The sequence below is a fragment of the Lampetra planeri genome, chromosome 13, assembly GCF_965212315.1.
Source record: "Lampetra planeri chromosome 13, kcLamPlan1.2.h2, whole genome shotgun sequence".
Lineage (NCBI taxonomy): Eukaryota > Metazoa > Chordata > Hyperoartia > Petromyzontiformes > Petromyzontidae > Lampetra > Lampetra planeri.
In genome coordinates this window covers 12897314-12918448 of record NC_136119.1, presented here as the reverse complement: position 1 = coordinate 12918448, position 21135 = coordinate 12897314, and the positions used below count along the sequence as shown (strand labels likewise).

At 45.1% G+C, this 21135-nt stretch overlaps 1 long non-coding RNA gene across 1 annotated transcript in view; it reads right to left on the bottom strand.

Annotated features, from left to right (window-relative positions):
- Window positions 1-2725: 2725 nt before the first annotated feature.
- LOC144722088 (uncharacterized) overlaps window positions 2726-21135 on the bottom strand; it is a 33701-nt gene continuing 15291 nt past the window's right edge. Inside the window, exon 2 of the long non-coding RNA XR_013586016.1 lies at window positions 2726-5030. This is a non-coding gene — a long non-coding RNA (uncharacterized LOC144722088). The remainder of the gene's footprint in view (window positions 5031-21135) is intronic.

Below are 21135 nucleotides of genomic sequence, written 5' to 3'. Positions count from 1 at the left end.
TGATGCACCTGTGCCTTAGAAGGACAAACGTTTACTGTTGGGGCACATCACTTACATTTTTTGTATATATTTTTGCCCCAATTGCTGCTCGTTTTGTTCAACAGTATATAATTTACATGACAGCGTGTATTCTGTGTTCAGAGCATGTGTTTGTTTATAAATGTTGCGGTTTAAATTTCAACTTTATTGGTACGAAAGAATAATAATGTTACAAGCCACGGTAAAAAGATGCACTTGAACAATCAGCAGCCACGCTTTTTTATTATCAGTAAACAGGTATTATTAATTTCCAGTTTTTTTTGCAATCAACTGCTGGATTTGTTTGTCATGGGAGATGTTGGACCATGGAATTAGTAAATAAAAAAACCGCGCATTCATAATGCTGCCAGTATATTCTAGTACTCTTCAATTAAAACATTGATAAGTTTTCAAACCTTAGTACATACACGTCAGGAAATGTTTATATAACACAATTTTAAAATTCACGTGTGAAACATAGAGCAAAAGTTGTATTCTTTTTTTTTATAAGATGACATTTTAAGGCACGTTAATTTTCTCTAAAATGAAACCTCCAGAAGCAAAGTATAGCCCTCAGGTTGTGATTGCATGGTAAGAAGCCAGATTTGGGCTTTGAGATTATCCTGCCCACACGAATGTAAAGCCCAGTCTACAAGTTTTTGCTTTATAAGATTAGGTGCAGATTTCTGATTGTACCGCGGCCGCCAAACAAGGATTCCTGGATCAGACGGCCCCAAATCGGGGCTTACACTCCTACAGCTGTGCCTTCCTCAGACATGGAATTAGAGAAATCAGAACGTGGTTCGTGCATAAAAATAAACCCAAAACAAACGTGACCCCCACCCCCCTCGCGATGCATATTCTGGATTAAGCAAAAAGAATGAAAGGATAACGAGTGGATTTACAAAAAAGAAATAAAACTAATTTAGCTTAAAAACTAATAAAATGTGCACTGTACTCAACGGAGCGTGTTGGTGAACAAAGTAATTAATTGCTTGGTATTAATTTATCGTTAAGCTGGTTTCGGCCATTATCGCACAAATTCATTGTTTGCATTGTTACGTTGTGGTTTAGTGAACAATTTAGCGCAAGCAAATGCGGCGCACGTACGTTTTATTCTTTTGTATAAAGCGGCCCGATGGATCCGGCTGTCTTTAACGATGGAATTTTTGACTTGCGACCTACGATATATACTGTATTATCAAGATGCACACACATATGCATGCACGCACAGTCTACCATGCGCCGTACGCCTGTGTAGCGCTTGTCGTCAAAAAAATGTACCGTAATCAAAGGATCCTTGCATTTAAATTTCCATATACAGTACAACGGTATTTTTACAAACTGTATTATATATACATTTATTTTTCAACTACATTTCTTGTATCACATTTTACAGAAACAATGATGCAGCCAGTGTTTGCAAGGTGTATAAAGAATGCATAAAATACTGTGCCTATCAACAAACGTTCCGCTGACAAGTTGAGCCCATAATGCCATTGTGCATTATATCATTCGTTAATTATACATCTTCTGATTCCGTTAGAATTACCGCTGTTTAAGATGAAAACAAAAGTTTGCTTTTACCGCAACTACATGCCTAACACGACACTCGTTTAGTTTGTAACATTACCTGGTCATCGTTGATATCCTTATTAGAACGGCCAGATTAAGCCAATAGTCTCACGGACCAAGACATTGTGAGTGTAATTGGGACTTAACCCTGCGACACACCAATACTCTGGAGATATTCAAATGAATACCGGCTTTTGAGCACGACTGCTCTAGATCGAAAGTCAACAGTCGTTATGTTATGGATAGATTAGTTCCTGGCGTAGAAATGTGGAATTGTCTAGCACCACCGGTGGAGAATAGCAATCGCCCAACGCTGACAAGAACGTGGGGAGGCGGAGTTAATCTACTTAAACTGTTTCATTTTCTTTACGTGGAAAGAGTATTGCGTGTTTCTTCCCGTCGCTAGGTTATGCACATAATTTGGTTACAGGCATGAGATCGATTTGTAAAATATATATGTACACGGAATAATTCTGCTTTGTGCAAGTTCTACGAGCTGTCTGCATCGCGCCAGCGGGCTCGGCACGATACCTGGAACACTCCATCCAGCATCTTGTTCGTCATATCTTTGAGCTCAAAGATGTTTACACTTTAATATTTTATACGCCCAGCTAATATATATGCTGTGGAGTACCCGCTTCCTCAAATGGATTTGTCATCAATAATGCGGTTTGCTTAATGCAATCTGCATCTTCATACAATCTATTAGGCAGTATTCCACTTTCTCGTGGTTTATTTTCACTCTAATTACACATCACCTCCTCTGCACATCTTGTAAAATCAAGATGTTGCACGACGGGATTTTACAAAGTTTCCGTTTTAGCTTTTGTAAGCTTAATATTATAATTTCAAAATTTTACGTGACTTTTTTTACCTATTGGGAACACGTAGTGAAGGTGTGTTGTATATCTTTAGAAAATTGCCTCTTGAGCAATATTGGATAAAATAAGGAGATTTTAAATATATATGTTTGTCGGTAATTTACACTTTTTGAATTTATCGAAAATATTAACACACACAAAAATATAAAAACTATAATCGACATCGAAAACACTTTTATCCAAGAGCTATAGATTTTGCTATGTTTTTCCATTTGTCTGCGAAAGATATATCTGATTGTTTAGCAAACTTATTTTATGTATTGTTGGTTCTTTCGGTAAAACAATTGTTTTATATTTTTACCGAAAGAACCAAGAATATGAATCCCTGCAGTCACGAAAGCTTTAAATAAAAATTATTTTATGTAATTGCCGTTTTTAAAAAATTATATTTATCTTCAGTCCAACTTCGCGGCCCTCTCAATTAAGTTCTTCTCACATTTGCCGCCGTTCATTCCCGTCGGATTTCACGCTGACTCCATTGCCGCCAAGTTTGAGATGTGCCACTGTTGTCCCAATCTACATTTTCCCCTGGTTTATCCAATCCAGCCTATGGAAAAAAATCTTCCACTCTCGCTGTGAATAACTTCGCAATAGGACATCAACGTACCTGACTCCCCTTTTTATATGTAATCTTTTATGCAGCCTCAATGTGGCTGTAAATTGTTTTTCATCATTTATAAATATTGTTTTATTTAGGCCTTGCTTTGTAAGAGCTTTGAAAAAGACTTAATGGATTCCCAATACCGCCGTGCCTAGACTGTGTAGACTATAAAATGGCATTTGACTCCATGGAAATTGATACTTCATTCATTATGTGAAACATAAAATATTTTAATATTACATTCCATGACGTCACAGTTTGCAGCACTGACTTTTTTAATGGAACATTTTCGAATGCTCTGCAAACATTACTCAGTCGCCACATGTCTCCTTCTCCTTGGCATGTGAGTTTACAACCTCACAGTGACCTTGGGGTTTTGGAATCACCCACCGATATAACGAATGTATTTTTTCCCACGGTTTACTCTTCAAATACATATCCACACAAAATTAGACGGGAAGTCAAGTCGTTTTTATAACTTGATATAAAATATATATCAATGGTAGTAGCAATACAAGAGTGATAAGGATGCGACTGCCCGCTAGTGAGCGAGTGAGTGAAATGAAAGAGTGAGTTCTGAATCATCAATTAACCTGATCACTCTATCTTGAATTTTATCAAGTGCAATGAGGTAGGAGCTGGGTGCTCCACCCCACATTATAAACCTATTCAAACTGTGGTGAATTATTGCTGTGTATATGTATGCACGTGTGTTGAACTTCATTCGCGCCATACGTAGCCAACCGTCCTAATCGGAGGTGCGAGGTTATTATACGCAGAGTTGCAATACGCCTTCGATGCCTCGTTCACCAGAGTAGTAAAATAGACATTCCAGAATTATCAGTCAGATGATATTGCCCGTCAGCGGCCTGTGTTGGTATGTGTGTGTAAGTGCCATGACTCTGAATTGCCATTCCAAATGCAATTCCGCTGGTATTGTGTATCATATGATAACGTGATACTGCATAAGACTACTTAGCATAGCCATCTATGGCAGTCCGACATATATACATGGAAATATTTCGGATTGTAGAATTGCATTTTGAAATTGTGATACAGTGCTCATTATGAATCTGTAGACTTACAATTATGCCAATAATTGGCTATGTGTTACTGGGTGCATTATGCTAATCTATCGATGCTAAAGAACGCACGTGTCTTTAAACTCACATCTCCATGTGTATGCGTGTATGTGCGTATACTTGTACAGTGCTGTAATATACAACACAATGTAAAGCGTTCATTGCGTATTTTTTTTGTTCATTGATTGAATATATTCGATAAATAACCAATTACATCACTTTATGATCTCTTAGAATTTGGTTTTGTGATACTTTACCGTGTCACAATTGGTAGCACTGAGTCAGCGCCATGAGCTGCGATGTTTGTATCAACCACCCAGGATGAATCTGATTCGCACACATAGAAAGTTAAAACTAAACTATTTCAAAAAATGTATAGGCCCACTGAGCTATATAGCTTTTTCAGATGTGACCTGGCTGCAAATTATAGCTCAACGGAAGTGGCTTATCACGTGAAAATGTATATCAGCCAAATACTCTAAAACGCATGATGTTGGTTCTAAATGTAAAGGGAAAAACCGGAGGACCCAGAGAAAAATGAATGCGACCATGGGGGGGGAGGACGTGCAAACTCCAAATATACAGCAGCAGGCGTCAGGGTTGGGATCGAACCCACGACCTCCTGTATACCAGGCGAGATAATTGACATCTCGCCACGGTGGCGCCCCAATTTGGTGGTCTATGCCCAGTCAGTGCTGACTGATGTTGGCATCTCCTGGCTGATTCGCTCGGCAGGTGCACACACGACCACTCACCTGCGCAGCAGCAGCAGAGAGCAGGTTGGTTGTGTGGTAGAACAGGGCCTTGAGGGATTGTTTTGGGCGAGGCGTGTGCGGTCACTTCTGGCTCGTTGATGGGTGGCTCTGCCACCGTCTGTAAATGTATTAAGTAAGAAGTAAGTAAGAACATTTGTTATTGCGCACTCTTGTGAGTCCAGTCCATCTGGAATGCGCATTGATCACACGTTGAAGTGGACTCTCCGAAGCACCGCTTTGAGTCTGTTGCAGAACTCGCTCAGACTCAGGGATGGATCCTGAATGAGCTGATAGCGGTGTTCCAGCTATTTGGGCCAGAGACCCGGAAACTGCGCTGGTTTACACGTGGCGGGTACGGCAGCAGGTGACCGCGAGCCGCGGATCATAGTCGGGGGTCGATTTGGATCCGTTGAAGTTGGTACGCACTCATCGGCAAGATAGGACGGAGCAGATTGATGGAGACTCTTGAACAGGAGTAGGCATGATTTATACACAATCCGTTATTTAATAGGTAGCCAGTGCAGCTCATCACGTATCAAGCTCGTGATCGGATCATATTTCTGTTTCCTAACTAACAGTTTCCGGAAGGGTAAACACTCCTTCGCTCAAGGTCTAAAATGTGGATAACGAAGTTGGCACATAATGAGGGAATGCTACAGGTGCGGTGCCTTCCTCTCGATACAGAATTGGGATTTGTACACATCTGAGCGCTGGTGGACCCTGGTTGTTAGCACGCTCGGCACTGATGCTACATTCCCAAGACGATGAGAAACCAGGCTGTTCCTGGAAGGGTCCAGTGTGCCTTTGGGTATTGTCCTTAAGCTTCGCTCCATGGACCAGGCCCCATCCCTCCAGCCTGACCCCTGTCAAGCCCGCAGAGAGCTGCGGTATAGCAGCACAAGCAAGCCCCCTCCCCTGAGCGTGTACGTGGATATGAACCAGTTGGCTGCTGGTTTTAAAACACAACACGTGTAATTATCAGTGTTGAGCAATCGTTATTTTGATTACATTTTTTAAGTATTAAATTTTCACGTAATATCAGAATTCATAATGGTGCAAGCACGTGTACGAGTTATTCCCTCTATTTTCAGTCACGGTGGTTAATGTCCACCGGAACGCAAAAGCTAAAAAGTGCGCAAAGGAGCATGAACAGGTGCACGCTTGGGAGAAAACGGAGAGGCAGCGTGAGAAAGACGTGGTTTATAAAATACAGCCTCGGCAGGACACGTCACACGAGAAGGAATGGCGGCCAGTGGTCGAGACTAATGGCGGAATGGCAGCCAAAGGATAGGACACGTCCCAGCGGACGTCGGCCACGGAGATGGAGCGATGTAATTAACCCTTTCGCAGGATCTAGCCTCATCGTTACATCGTGAGACCACGACAGATGGTGACAGCTTGGCAAGGCATTCATCCAGCAGTGGATTAAACATGGCTGGTGACGATCATAATTCCTATAATAGTTATTATCGTATTGGTAATGTAGACTTCTTTCTATGCACACCCGCATTGGATAATGTTTTACAGTGGTATTTTATATGAAAGCAACCAGTTTTAAATCCAGAGACCTCGAATCCCCAAGTCTGCACAGAAAATGTGTTCACTTTATATTCCTTTTTGAAAATTCAAAGTTGCTTTGTTTGACTACACCACACACTAACAGATGTTGTGTATGTTAAAGCCGTGTGAATGTAAGCAAAGAGCAATTGTCTGAGAATTGATGTTTGCAATGAAATATATTCCGTCAAATCCCGGAAGCTAAGCTGGTTGAAGCCTGGCTCATGCTAACTGCATGTGCGACCATCACATGTAAAACCAGGTGTTGTAGGCTGATGTGTGGTCACGTTGCCAGCAGATGGCAGTGCAGCAAAATCCATGTGTTGCCTTGCACCATACTCTGTGACCTACGCTTTCAACCTTCACCAGCCCTCGCTGACCAACCTCAAGTTTGGACAAGTAACTTCCCGTGACCCGCTCGGCGTGGCGAGGCCCTCATCCAGCGGTGGAGTGTACACCGACAAGATAGCCATCGAAATATGTAATCAAATATTTACGCAGGTAGTGGGATGCGGTGGGTAGGGGGGCTTTGCTCGAGCGGATACATGAAAGAAAGTAAAAAGTCGCCAGGCATGCAATCGCTCGCTCACGCAACTGCCAGCGGGAAGGGCCTCAACTCGAGGTGGCTTAAGAGAGACGACGGCATTTGTCCTGATCTTCCACGCTCGGGAGAGGTTGGCGTTGCCCACACTTTAACACACCACACGCGACCTGCTGGCTGGAGAGAGGCGGAGGCAGGGGGCTGGGATTCAATAAACCTGCACTCTCGGTTAAACTGTCGTGCAGAGATGGATTGCGACTGGCAACCTCTGGATTGCAAGTCCAATGTGCCAAACGTTACACCACGGCGGTAGATGTAAGCTGCTTGGCAATTGCTTGTGCGTGTAGATTTACAGATAGACGTGGACGGGCTGGGCACCGTGTAGACTGGTTCTCGGTGGCAGTGAGACCATACGATATGCAGCGTTTAGGGGAAGTCATCATTTTCCTACACTCGTCTTTAATGTATTAAGATCTTAATAACATGAAGGTTAACTGTAATTGTGCACCAAAAGTAGCATTGCAAATGCAGTGTGCGTTCAGGTGTGTGCATGTTTATGTTTTTGTACTGTGAGCCTCTGGAATTGTTGGTGTATGCGTGTGCACGTTCCTGTGTGTTTGTTTGCTAGTGTGAGCATGCTCATGTTAATGTGTAAGTGCGAATATTGGGGAGCGGTAGTGTAGTGGTTAGCGCGCTGCGCTACGAACCTGGAGACCCGAGTTCGGTTCCCGCTCACGACCAACACCAGTAACGATTATCTAAATCAGTCCTGGGCCTCCCCTAGGTCGACTCAGCCTCAAATGAGTAACTGGTGCAGTGTGTAAACATCGCTACGAGGGAGACAAAAGCTCCAGGCTATACGGGGGTCTTTGTCTTTATGTGTAGGCGCGTATGTTGCAGTGTTTATGTGCGCGTGTGCATTTGTGGCCGGGCGTGGTGTTGGCCACCTACCCCTTCGTGTGCTGTGCTGGCCTTCATAAGTGCACGCTAACAGCACTTGCCCCAACAGTCCGTTAAAGGCAAAATGTGAGGTCTTTGTTGTACGTATAAGTATGTTGGAGTGTTTGTGCATGTCTTGCGTGCGCGCACAGTGATACATATTTTGTTTGTAATTATGTTGTAAGCAAATATGGCAATTTAGTGTCAAAGACAGGCACTGGATGGGTAAAGATGAGATTACAAAAAATATACAAGCATATTTGTATTACTATATATTTTTCCTGTATTCTACATATTTTTTGTTGTTGTAGAAAATAAAAAATTGCAGATAAATATTTTACTGGGTTACATACGTTCCTGTAAAAAAGTGGATATTTAAATATGATGTTCATTGCAAAACCTTTTTTTATGCAAACAAATGCCAGTCTGTGCTGACCTGTTATGGGAGTTATCCAGTTGCCATACTTGATGTACTGTCCTTTGTCGATTTAATTAAGTTAAAGTCTTAGATATTTGATGTAGATCATGGGATATAAATACGACAAATATTTTACTTGCAGCTATTTAAAAAAATGTATGACTTAGCTGTTTTTAAACCATGTATTTGTATAAGGGCAGTTTTGGAATTCAATGTGGCCTGCCCCATAGCAAGATACATACAGATCTAAAGCATGAGTGTGTGGGCCCAATATGTTCATTTTCACATTTGCAATGTTTAACAATTAAACATTTGCACTCTCTACATCCAACGAACCAAAATTATGTTCTAAATCACGTTTTTTTAATTTACATATATATTGTAAACGCATTCCTTTATATACATATACAGAGTCTGAGCGTCAAATATATACGTGTACGCTCTGCATTCCCAGTGACACTGCAGAGCCGGGCACCGCTGTTAATGTTTAAACGACGCAAAGCGAGAGCCAAGCTTCGCCTTATCCCTGTCGCCAGACCCGGACAAATATTGACCGTGCACATGTAAAGCTATCCCCAGGCCACACCAGGCGAAATCCGCCAAGATAACGACCCCCACACACACACGCGCGCACGGTGGGCCCGGGGACTCGCTCGCCTTCCTCCGTGGAGTGCGATACGCGGGCCGGACCGGCGAGAATCCGTCGGCACGCTGATCGGCGCTGCTGCTGCCGCTGCCGCTGCTGCCACCCACCGCCGCCGCCACCCCCCGGCAGACCCGGCGGCCCACAGCGAACCGCGGTTCCAACAACAACAACAACAAAAACAACAACAACAACAAAAACCGATGCCCGTTTTTGTTGGCCCAAGACGAGCGAAGGCCGCCAATTGCGCCCCCCTCCCCCGTCACGGTCGTGGAGGAAGAGTGGGGGGAGACCACGAGTTATAGAGTGTTAGGGCGTGTAATTACAAGTGCACGGCTTAATCAATTTTTATACAGATTAACTTTAGCGGTAAAAAGTTGACTTTTTTTTTCCCGAGCCACTTTAATTATTTTAACGGCTCACATCTTGTAGACAGCAAGTAAAATGCCCCACAAATGTCCCTGGCATTTAATAATCAGTTTATTGGTGGGGTTATACTTTGGCACATTCACAAGCTCTGTGTGTCGATGTTTGGCCACTATCACATACCAACACTCACAAACCACATACACTGTACACTGAACGATTGCGTATTTTCTGTACGTATATTTGCCCCAATTTTGTAAGATCTTTCGCTAAGATTACTAGTATTATACATTTTCTAAAATATATTTTATTATACTATAATTTATATTTACAGTTAAAATGTGCGATGTCATTCAATGTGTACGCTATGTATTTATGTTTGTATTTGTTCTGTGCTTATATATATTCACTTACACCATTGGAACCTCCTTTATTATATTCACTTCGACAAGACAATTTTTTTTAAAGCCATGTATACTATTTGTCGTAATGGTTATTGCATAGGAATGGGAGGTACTCTGTTTTTCAAACAACTTACATTTTTTAACCACTGATGTTGAGTCAAAATAATTCAATTAGATTTAATTTCATCTAAAATTATCTTTTTAAATTCCTCCCTATAGAGTATACAGTATTACCTCATGCAGCACGTGCATCCCATTCATTCCAATAACTCGACACACGAAAAAAACCAGATCAATAATTAGCAACTTAAGCATTTCAAACCAATACCCGTCATATTATTATTACCATATCTGCTTAGGATTTCTTAAAATTAAGGGTGTTTGGCAGCGCTCTTATTTTATTTATAGAAATTGATTGAAGGCTTTTATAGCCGCAAATAAATTGTCTGAATGCGGCTCACTTTGAGCAGCCACTTGATCGGCAGTGCGATCGACGCTTTGATTTGAATACACGACCAGCATAGCTTTCCTGTATCGATGCAGCAATAGTGATCCAACATGCTGCGCGCGTCGGACAAGTTTATGATTATCGACAGGCATTTCCAAATGCAACTGAGCTGATGCTCAGGAATCTCTTTGGACAGGATAGGGGGGGGGGGGTGGGGGGAATTTCTCGGTTTTTTTTTCTCTCTTTTCCGTGGGCATAGCGGCACGGCCGCCGCGGTGCCCCATGCAACGCTCACGATGGTCGCCCCTCTCTCCGGCGCCGGACGGAGCGAGCGCTCCGGTTGACGGCTGCGCCCGTGTCCTTGGCCGTATCCGGCCGTCCGTGTTCGACCTTAGGGGAAGCATTAGGCCCTGAATATTACATGCTGAGAGAGGGCCTGGGCTTAGTGACCCACAGAAACATAATGTGTCTCAGAGTAAGTACCGCAAATGGCACTCGCTACCTTTAGCCCCCCTCGTGCATTTTCTGATATTTTTCCGTAAAAGAGATGAACGGTTGCGAAAATATTGAACGTGGCGTAGGTCTGCCTTTCCTGTAATAATTATATTGATTTAATTATATCCGCAAGTTTACCGAATCTCAATTCCTGAAATGGGATTTTTGGAGTAAACTCACCTGTACTTATGCATACACAATCGGATTTTTTTTCATGAATAGCTTCTTTTTGCGTAACATTTCAGCGTGTGAAATAATGATGTGTTATGCCAAGTACGATGTGAATTTTTTATTTTAAAAACACTGAGGTACTTATGTTGCAGAATATACATTAAATGGAGGCTTTTACAATTACAATTTTTTTTGTAATGATCACACTGACGTATACAGGCAAAGCATTTTATTTGCTTTTGTAAGGATGAGAAAAATATTGAAATGTACAAATAAACCGATAATTGAATCACGTAAAATTTCACGTAACCACATGCCTGCCACATATGTAAAACAGCACAAAAAAAAATCACAAATGCGCCAAGAAAATAAAGTGCGATGCATAGCCGGGCATAACACCATGCTGTGCGTTGCGCAATGTAACTTCACCGTTCAAAATATTTGCCCGTGACGCGGCCGTGGCGGTCTCCCCGTGTAACAGGTTGTAATACTCGGGTTGTAATACTCAGCTCCCGGCTCTATATCTGCAGCGCGCCGCTGTTTGCTCTCACAGCCACGACGACGACGCAGCCATGTTTGCCGCACCTTATCTGAGCAGGCGCTTATTGACCTGGCCGAGAGACTCCGTCCATGACCCCTGACCTTTAGCACTGCATCCATGGCAACAGCTGCCTTGCTCCCTCCTCCACCGTCAACCCGTTCCCCTATTCCCTTCGACGGACGGTTTTGGTTCCGCATGCGACACTCAAAACATTTGCCTATCCACACGAGCAGAAGTGACCGCGGAAGGTTGCGCGGCTTTGCCGGAGATTTTCGCGTAGATGGGCTCGGTGATTCGCGTCTGGACGGCTCAATCGCTCGCTCCGTATCAGCGCAGATGCACGCCTGGAGTAAAATCGCTCCGCTTGGTGCATTTTGTCGCACAATATATGTCGTCATTGCATGGCGTGGTTGACGGGAAGCTCTGTGCTGTGCATTAAATGGATATATTTTTACGTCTACGGAACGATGTTTATTTGCAGCATTCCATTGGTTTATGTTAAGCACATCGATTGAGGCTGAATTTTATGCTCGCGTTACGTGCACCGAATCGTCTGCGCAAGAATCAATGTTTTTGCAACGTATACAAATTATACGTTATACATGCGAAAGTTAACATGTCGGCTAATGGTGTGGACGAGACGAGAAAAGTGAGAAGCAGTACAATACAGAACAATGAAATACGATGCAAATAAAATTTTATTTTTCAATCAAATTGCAAACCCAATTCAGTTGGGAATGTCTCGGCTCGTGCTTAATTTCTACGTACAATAGTGTAGTTAAAATAGTGTAGTTACAATAGTGTAGTTACAATAGTGTAGTTACAATAGTGTAGTTACAATAGTTAAATTGTTTCCTTGTGAGATTTTCCTTTGTTTTTTCAATAAAACAGCATGGTGCGTCAATGCACTACTACGATTGGACAATGCATATTTCCGTCTCAGGACATGTATATTTCACGCGGTTATATGCAATTCATCACCTCGTATATTACTCATTATCGTTTGTCACGCTTCAATATGTCACCTGTCAATTTGGCGATAATAAAAACAGAAAAAAAGTAATTGTAGCATATATTTTGGAATCTGCTGGGATACACGGCCGACATGAAAACCTCATAGCATCCATTTGTATTTTACTTACCCTGCAGTGCATCGTTGTCATTCGTCGCAATAACGTCCCAAGATTTACATTCTTGTGTTTTCCACAAGAACAAGTGCCAGCTTAAATAGTGCGGCGAATTTATCTGTTTGAATATTACATTGAGATGAATGTTCATCGCCAAATTTATTGCTGGAATTTTCAGTTAAGAGAGGGACTTTGTGTCACAGGTTTTGTTATGAATGCATTTCCCACGGTCATGTGTGTGTGTGTGTGTACGTGAATGTGCAATTGCTTGCATGTGTGCGTGTAGTGTAGCGGTTAGCGTCCTGCACTTTGAACCTGACGACCCGAGTCTGATTCCCACTCACTGCCAACACCAATGGTGGTTATCTGAACCCAATCCTGAGTACCTGATGCCATGCATAAACATCACCACGAGGGAGACAAAGGTGTGTGCTGGGCCGGCCATCATAGCTGCTTGCTTAACAGCATTTGAACCTTATGGCGGTACCCCGGGGTGCCATAGTACCCCGGCTCTCGCATAATGTCCGTGATGCAGTCATTTGTAGTCTGTTGATGGTCGGCGATGCGGCAATGGACTCATCTCGACGAGCTGTACACGATGCACCACGTGGTGCGTACGAGCGTTCAGGGTTTCAGCGCAATCGTCACCCCTGGAAAAAAATAGTGTCCCAGAAATAAAATATTTAATTGCCTCGGCCATTTTGTATTATTTGGTACCCCGGGGTACCGCCATAAGGATAATTTCCTCCAAACAGTCTGTGAAGACAAAATGAGGTATCTTTATCTTTTGTATCAGCAGTGGTGTCGTGGTTCGCACGCTGCACTGTGAACACAGCCAGTGAATCCAGTTTCCACAGAAACAAACTCCGGTATCAGAACCTGACCTGGGCCCGCCCTGGGGTCGACTCAGCCTTAAAAGACGACCTCACCACTGCCCGCTTAATTTTGTCATTCTAGGCTCTCACCTCTGTCCAGTTCGAAGTCTTACAGATTCGTTCCAGAATTCCCACGTGTCTCCTTCTTTCGTATGACTGATGTAAATGCAGAGCAAACAACTACAGTTTCACATTCGGGTGGTGAAGCAAGATAACCGGGTCAGGAGTAGTGCAGTGTGTCGCTGTGATGTCTCATCTCCACTTGTTGTAGGTAGGTTCAACACCTTTATTGCGTGTCTCCTACCGTTCAAGAGAACCTGGCAAAAAAGTCGATATTCGTGGTGTCTTGGATTGGTGGAAGACAGGATCCTCCTGAAAAAGGTGTCTTGAGACTCAGCGAGGCTTTCCTTGGTAAATAAGTGCAATAAATAATCATAATTTATGAAAGCCAAAATCAGAGCAATTCTGTGCATACTACTCACATTTATTTGCCCTTGTTTATTTATTAGTTCATTTTGTTTAGCAGAAGCATTAGGGCATGCCCAGTGAGAGCAGCGGAGCTTTAATATGAACTACATCCTCTCATGGGAGTGTGTGAAGACAAGGCAAGTCAATCTGCCAGCGGGGTTAGAGCACACAATCTAGTGCAGAAATATTTAATTATATACATACGCATACACACACTGTACATTAAGGACAGTGTTTTTTCTAAACGAGATACCAAAAAAGGTCACCTTAACCCAATATTATTGTTCTAAAGGCATTAATAGGTAATTGCGCGTACTCATAAAATGTGTTTTTTTTTGGTGCCATGGTAGCGACCTTGCGCACACATGTGGACTCAGATTTTGAACAATGGTGTATCAGCGCAAGTGAAGCAAAATCAGAGAGTCTCCTGGCTTTAGTGCAGGGTCGCCACGTGGCCCAGTTTGACCCGCACAGTCTGGGAATTGGTGTCTCTGTTTGGGCGGCGGGAATTGATTTGCACCGAGATCTGGTACTGTTATTGCTGCGTTAAACTTTAATACCGTAGACCGCATGGTCTCGTTAGACCTCGGCTGACTGAGATACACGTCTGGGTTTGACCTGCGTAAAAGGTGGCAACACTGCACAACCGGTGGTGGAAACTCCCACGTTCTTATGGCAGGGCGGAGTCTACCCAAAGAATACACTGCTGTCGACGTCAACCCACAAGTATATGTTCCAATGTTTCTTTTTTTACCCCAGAGGAATGATGGGCTATGTTGACTTCCGGCCAGAATTTCAACTCGCCGCCGAGTTGGCAGATTTGCGGTCCACTCGACAACAGGCAGTGCGCCTGTGTAAAAACTCCTTTCGGACGTCAGTTAAATATGGGATTGAGTGCACCTTGGGCATTGCAAGCTGGCTCAATGAGAAGTCATCCTGGCACACCCAGCTGCCCAACTTCACGTGCTGGGCATGGCAGCACGTGCCCCGCAGTTCATTGCTTTTGGTGGAGTCAATAGCCAGGAGATGCCAGGACAGAAACTGGGTTGATGATCCATCTCTGCGAATTTTATCAAATCGCTATCCCCTCATATTCTGGGTTTTCTCCAGGTACTTCTGGTTTCCTCCCGCATGGAAACAAAAAGATAATTCAAACTTAATTGGCCACGTACCCGCGATGGAACACTCTCCTGTAAAAGAGTCTTGAGCCTCAGGAACACTTTCCAGGACAGTAAAAGACAATTGTTATGAATGAAGTGTAAGTGGCGGCTTAGTGGATAGCACGCTGTTCTGTGAACCCAGCAACCGGTATTTGATTCCCAAACAAGGCAAACATCAGCGGAAAAGTGATATCTGAACCAGTACTAGGCCCCGACCTTTTTACGCACCCACAGTGACCCGCATGGTGAAGTATGGTCACACAGACGTCCCCCCCCCCCACAATTGAGGGCTTCATCTCGCAGTGTATTGATCAAAGGTCGCAAATAATTATCCATTCTTGTTTTTTGGGTTAGGCAACGTCGTTACTACTTGGCCTAACCCTAACAATTGACCGTAAATAATTGACGTGTTTTATTGTTATAAATTGGTTCATCAAAGAGTTCACGTTACCATTGTAGAAGTGAAACTGCTGACTACTGGACATTTAGTGCAATTTCACACCGACTGGACCATTAGCATTGGAACACCATGCCATCCCTTACACACATGCCACCTTGGACTGATGTGCAAATAGAACCAGGACATGCCATGGGAAGAAGAACATCCCTCAATTCTACATGTAAGTGCATTGCTTTCAGTGGTGTATTATCACACAACTGATCACATCTTGGGAAGACTTACAGGTATCCAGGACAGCTACCTGGAAAAGCGGATGAGCCTGTGAAAACCAGGACAGGTGGTAACCCTGCTGGCACCAGGGCCACGGGTGTGGGGGGTAGAGTGGGGTACGCGGCACCGGCTTTTATTTACTCTGCGCCCTCCCCGATGCTGACGTGCATTGCACAGCGGCAGAGCACTCACTCTAAGAGCATCCGTTTGTTAAGCATCGGGGATTTATCACTTATTGCGTGCGAGTGAATCACGGGGGGCCACTGCAGTGCCTGTGACAGCGTGGCCCCGGCGAACGGGCGTTGCGTGCTCACGCGGGCCCCCCGGCAGTCATCTTGACATCCCCCTTCATACGGCTTTGACACCGTCCTTTATTTTAACCCTGGCAGGATGCCCGCTGAGAACCGCTGCAACATTGTTACCCTCTGGTCTATTCGCTGCTGGATGAGGGCCTCTCCACGCCCCGTGTAGGTTTCGGGGGGTTTAATTCGACCGAACTTCTCGCCGGTCGGTGCGGGTTGGTGAAGGCGTTGGGAGCGTAGTACGACATTTTTTTGTGTGCTTTTCTCTGCCGAGAGCGGCGTATACAACACCGGTTGATGGCTAGATGGTCGCCCAACCAAGCACTTTCCAGGCTCCATCCTGCTAAGCTTTACATATTTGGGGCGACATCGGGCGTATTCCAAGAGACTTGGTCAATGGGCAAGGCTCACGACTTTTGTTCGGTTTTACGTTGGAGGTCCTTGTAACCGTAGAATGGGACGAAGCCAAAGGCAACATAAAAATGTCTCCGCGCCTGAATGGGCGCGAGATGGTGCCCATCGCCGATGCAGAGATAGTGGTGAGACAAGCTCCCTCTGCTACAGCGTTACTTGGCTGGATTCAGTTATTGCGACTATCGCAGTCCATAGGGATTGAGGGACACGGGGAAATCACATTGTGGGCCCCTCCGAGGCCTTCAAACTAAACCGGAAGTATAACTCCGTGACGTCGAAGCGTGGGGCCCCCAAAAACCGCGGGGCCCGGGACGGTCGCCCCGATCAGCCATACCCGAGGGACGGCTCTGATTGCAACTGCTGTGCAGGTAAACACGTGTTTTGTTGTTTGGCATTTAGATGATGGTACTGGCACACGATGCCCTTCTCTCGCAAGATGATGTCGTGGCCAGCGCTTGATTTCAGCCGGAACAGCCCAGAACGCTGTTCCGGGAATTATTTTGGCCACATCACATCCAACAACGGTGAGTCCGTGCATTACATTTTTCATACATCTATTCATAGGTTTATAGTATAGGGAAAGTAGGATGCAATAAATACGATATTATTATGGATAGGCGTATCTTTTTACTCTTAACGGTAGCGCCTCACGCCGATGGGCCAGCGTGGCAGCGTTCCACGAAATATCGAGTGAGAAGTTAATCCCAGGTCACGGTAGATTGCAAACTTTCCCAAATCACAACAAATCCCCGCAGAAGTGACCCGAGTGGCTGCGGGGTCCAGAACAGTCGCTCTGACGCAAGCAAGCCCACCGCCGAGCAAGCCCACCGCCGAGCGAACCTGGCCACGGACCGCGGGGGTCTACGCCAATGTCCGGCCCGCCGCTTTTGTCTCCCCAGCGCAGCGGTGTCGTTACACAATGTGCCAGGTGCCCGTTTTAAGGCTGGGACTTACCCAGGGGGAGCACGGGGAGGAAAGAAACCTCGTCGAGTAGTGGCAGCGAGCGAGCGCGCGCCTGCCCCGCAAGAACTCCCCCGCGCACGCTCTCACCCCCGGTCGCCCGACACGCCGAGATTTGGCAGACGTGGAAATGCCTCTTTGCATCTGGCGTGGGGAGCCGGTGGGGAGGTGCCGCCAGCTCACCCCTCCTGCGCGTGGCTGCGCGTGGCATATGGTGGACGCCACCTAAACTCTGCGGAGAAAAATCTGATGACCGGTTCGGTGTCAGAACTTTGGAGCCCCTTTTTATCTCCTTCGCTAGCCTTGCCTGGCAGGTGCTACTGCTGCTATCTTGATTAGAAATGTAATTGTATTAATAAGTGCCTTTGTGCGCATGAGCATGTGTGTGTCAAGGAGTGTGTACGCGTGTGTGTATGTGTAGTCAGTGTGTGTGTGTGGGGAGCGGTAGTGTAGCGGTTAGCGCGCTGCGCTATGAACCCGGCGATACGAGTTCGATTCCCGCTCATGGGCCTCTCCTAGGTCGACTCAGCCTCAAATGAGTACCTGGTGCGGTGTGTAAACATCGCCACTGGGGAGACAAAGGCGGTCGGGCGTGGTGCTGGCCACCCACCCCCTCGTGTACCGTTCCGGCCTTCATAGGTGCTCGCTAACAGCACTTGCCCCTACAGTCTGTGAAGGCTATACGGGGGATCTTTGTGTGTGCGTGTGTCGGTGTGCTTGGTTCGTGGTTAGGGTCACTGCGTTCATTGCGCAGTGACCTCAGCTCGACTCCCAGCCACGGGTGATTGTCAAACTGCCCCTCTCCTGTTCTCCCCCTAGGTCGACCCAGCCTTAAACGAGCACCTGGTGCGTGTGTTTAAACGTCAGTGCTGGGGAGACAAAGGTAGCCCGACGTGGTTCCCGGCCACACCATCCCTCGTGCACCGTGGCGGCCTCAACAGCCGCTCACTAACAGCACTTGCCCCAACGGCCTGGATAGCTACAGGGGGCTCTTTGTGTTTGCTTGTGTTTGTGTCTGGGTTTGTATGTGTGTTTCAAATGCATTTTTAATGCTCTGCTTGCAGCCCAAAGAGCAGTGATTGCCTGACAAGTGGCTTTAGTGCTAGATTGTTAACAGCACAGTTGTCATTAAATGGCTTCATTGATGGCAGCGGCCCATAGCCGTGGTAATCATCAGCCAAGATTTATCCACTGCTGGATGAAGGCATCCCCAAGCCATCTCCAGCCCTCGTCGTCTTGCATTGCAACAATCCATTGAGCACCTGCCCATGAGCTGGTATTATCGCTCTGTCTCCGCGAGGGATGTCTTCTCGGGCCTGTTCCCTCCTTTGGCTGCCACTCCATCATTCGTCTCAGCCACCGGCAATCCTGAGCCTACTTTTCCCACCACTCACTACGATGTCTTTAACCGGCACTTGTTTCCATCAGGCAATGTAAACCCCATATGGGCCACTGACACTGAATAAAAAATTCTGAAAAAATACCAACTTTATTTCATCACCACATTTGTGTCAGGCAATAGCCCTTCTTTCTTCAATGCCCTGCAGGGCCATTGCTTGCAGGGCAATGGCAGTGCTGTGAACTGACTAATGTGTATTTTGTTAACCGTGCTTGTGCACCACTGCCAACGCGTCCTCACCAAATGACTTGTTTTATAATGCTTGTAAATACATATACACCCAGTCTTGTGCCGCGTGTTAGATTGCTCGGCTTCCAGTTGAGAGGTTCCGAGTTAAAATCCTGGTTTGGGGGGATTGACGAAGCCCACCGTCTCCGCCGGGCATCATTAAAGTGAGCACCACTTTATGGGAAGAAAAACTCGTGGTCAAAGTAAAGTTTAGATATCTCAGCCACCACCGTGGGAATGTGGAACTTCTGGCAGTTGCTGGGGGCCACCAACAGGTAAGTGCCCGATGGTTATGTAAGCATGGGTAAACTTTGAAAAAGATTTGAAATGTTAACAACAGTAGACACGCACATTGAGGTCTCGGTCTACCAGACTGATTGCTTTGTGTCATCCCACACGGTGTTTGAGGCGCCGCAGTGGCGAAATGTTAACTACCTCGCCTGGTATACAATCATGGGTTCGATCCTGACCCTGACGCCTGTATATTTGGAGTTTGAGTGTTCTCCCTGTGGTCGCGTGGATTCTTCTCCAGGTCCTCCGGTTTTTCCCTCCACATTTAGAAACATGCGTTGAGAGTATTTGGCTGCTATTATACATTTCCACAAAAGCCACTTCGTTGGGCTATCATTTGTGGCCAGGTCACTTGTGAAAAATAACTGGATAGCTCAGTGGGCCTTACCTGGTAAAGTAAAATAGTTTAGTTTAGCCACCGCACTGCAGGTCACAGCACTCCTCTGTCTTCTTCACTTCTATACTTTAAAATGCCCTCGAATTGTCTATTTTCCCATGGCCATGTAACCTTTGCCAATGAAATAAACCCATTGACTATTATCTATTGCAGCTTCAATCGTGCTGCGTGTTGCTGGCCGCTTGGGCGTTTCAGGCCTTTGGGTCTTTGGGCCCTCTGCTTAGCAACCTTGATTAAAAATAAAAAAAAATTCAATTCCAAAGCACGTCACAACAGGGACATCATATCTCAACACCTCCTTCTCAATAAGGGAAATTGATTAGATATGTTTTAGGTTTTCTGTGCACTACTTGTGAATGGGAAGTGCAGTGTTGCTGAGCAGATCAATTACGAAGCCTGTACAAGTAATATTATCTACAGCAATAAGCTTGTCGAGCATGATGACGTGACAGGCGATTAGTTAAACAAGATCACTCTAACTCTCTCTTCTATGGACAATGTAAATCTGAAGTAATTTTCAATTCTTAGTACAGAGTGTTTCAACTCTACAGGCAACTGCACCTCTAGGCATGGTGTCAAATGTTGACAAGTTCATCGCGGGGAGAGAAGAGACATAGATTGCGTTTAAGTGAGAAGAAGTGTAAGATTATCAGAACTTGGCTCATGGACTTACAATGTTATTCTGGGGACTTTTGTCTCTGTCTTGATACATTTCTATTACTTTGGCCAACTTGAGAGTTTAGAGTTACCTCACCGTGAGTCTTACCTGCTCAGCATGTGAAGAAACAATGCTGGCAGGTTGTAAGCATGAGCCGTTGATTGACAACCCCCATTGTTGCGGCATTCACATGCCAGTTGAATGGATCTGCCCCCCCCCGTCCCATAGTCCTTGGGCAACTTGGTCATTAATCTTGCATTTCGTGAGCGTCCCTGTGCGTGCGTGTCGAACATCGTCACTCTGCTCAGGTTTGTTTAACACGTAGGCTTTCACGAAAGGAAGATTTACTCTTTGGTTCTTTCGGTAAAGTCACGTAGGAAGAAAAATAATAGATCACGACGTTTCAATCGCAACACAAGCAATCGTGATCAGGTGGGACAACCACAGCAAGAAAAACTGAAGTTTCAAATCAAGATTGAAAGAAAGACTTATTCACAATTCTGGAAGATTCGCCCGATGAAGCTGGTTGTAATCACCGGCAAAACGTCGTACTCATATGGTAAATGGCAGAGGTGGGACAAAGTCATTGTTATGCAAGTCCAAGTCGAGTCGCAAGTCATCAAATTCATGACTCGAGTCTGACTCGAGTCCAAGTCACATGACTCGAGTCCACATCTCATAGGTGGGACAAAGTCATTGTTATGCAAGTCCAAGTCGAGTCGCAAGTCATCAAATTCATGACTCGAGTCTG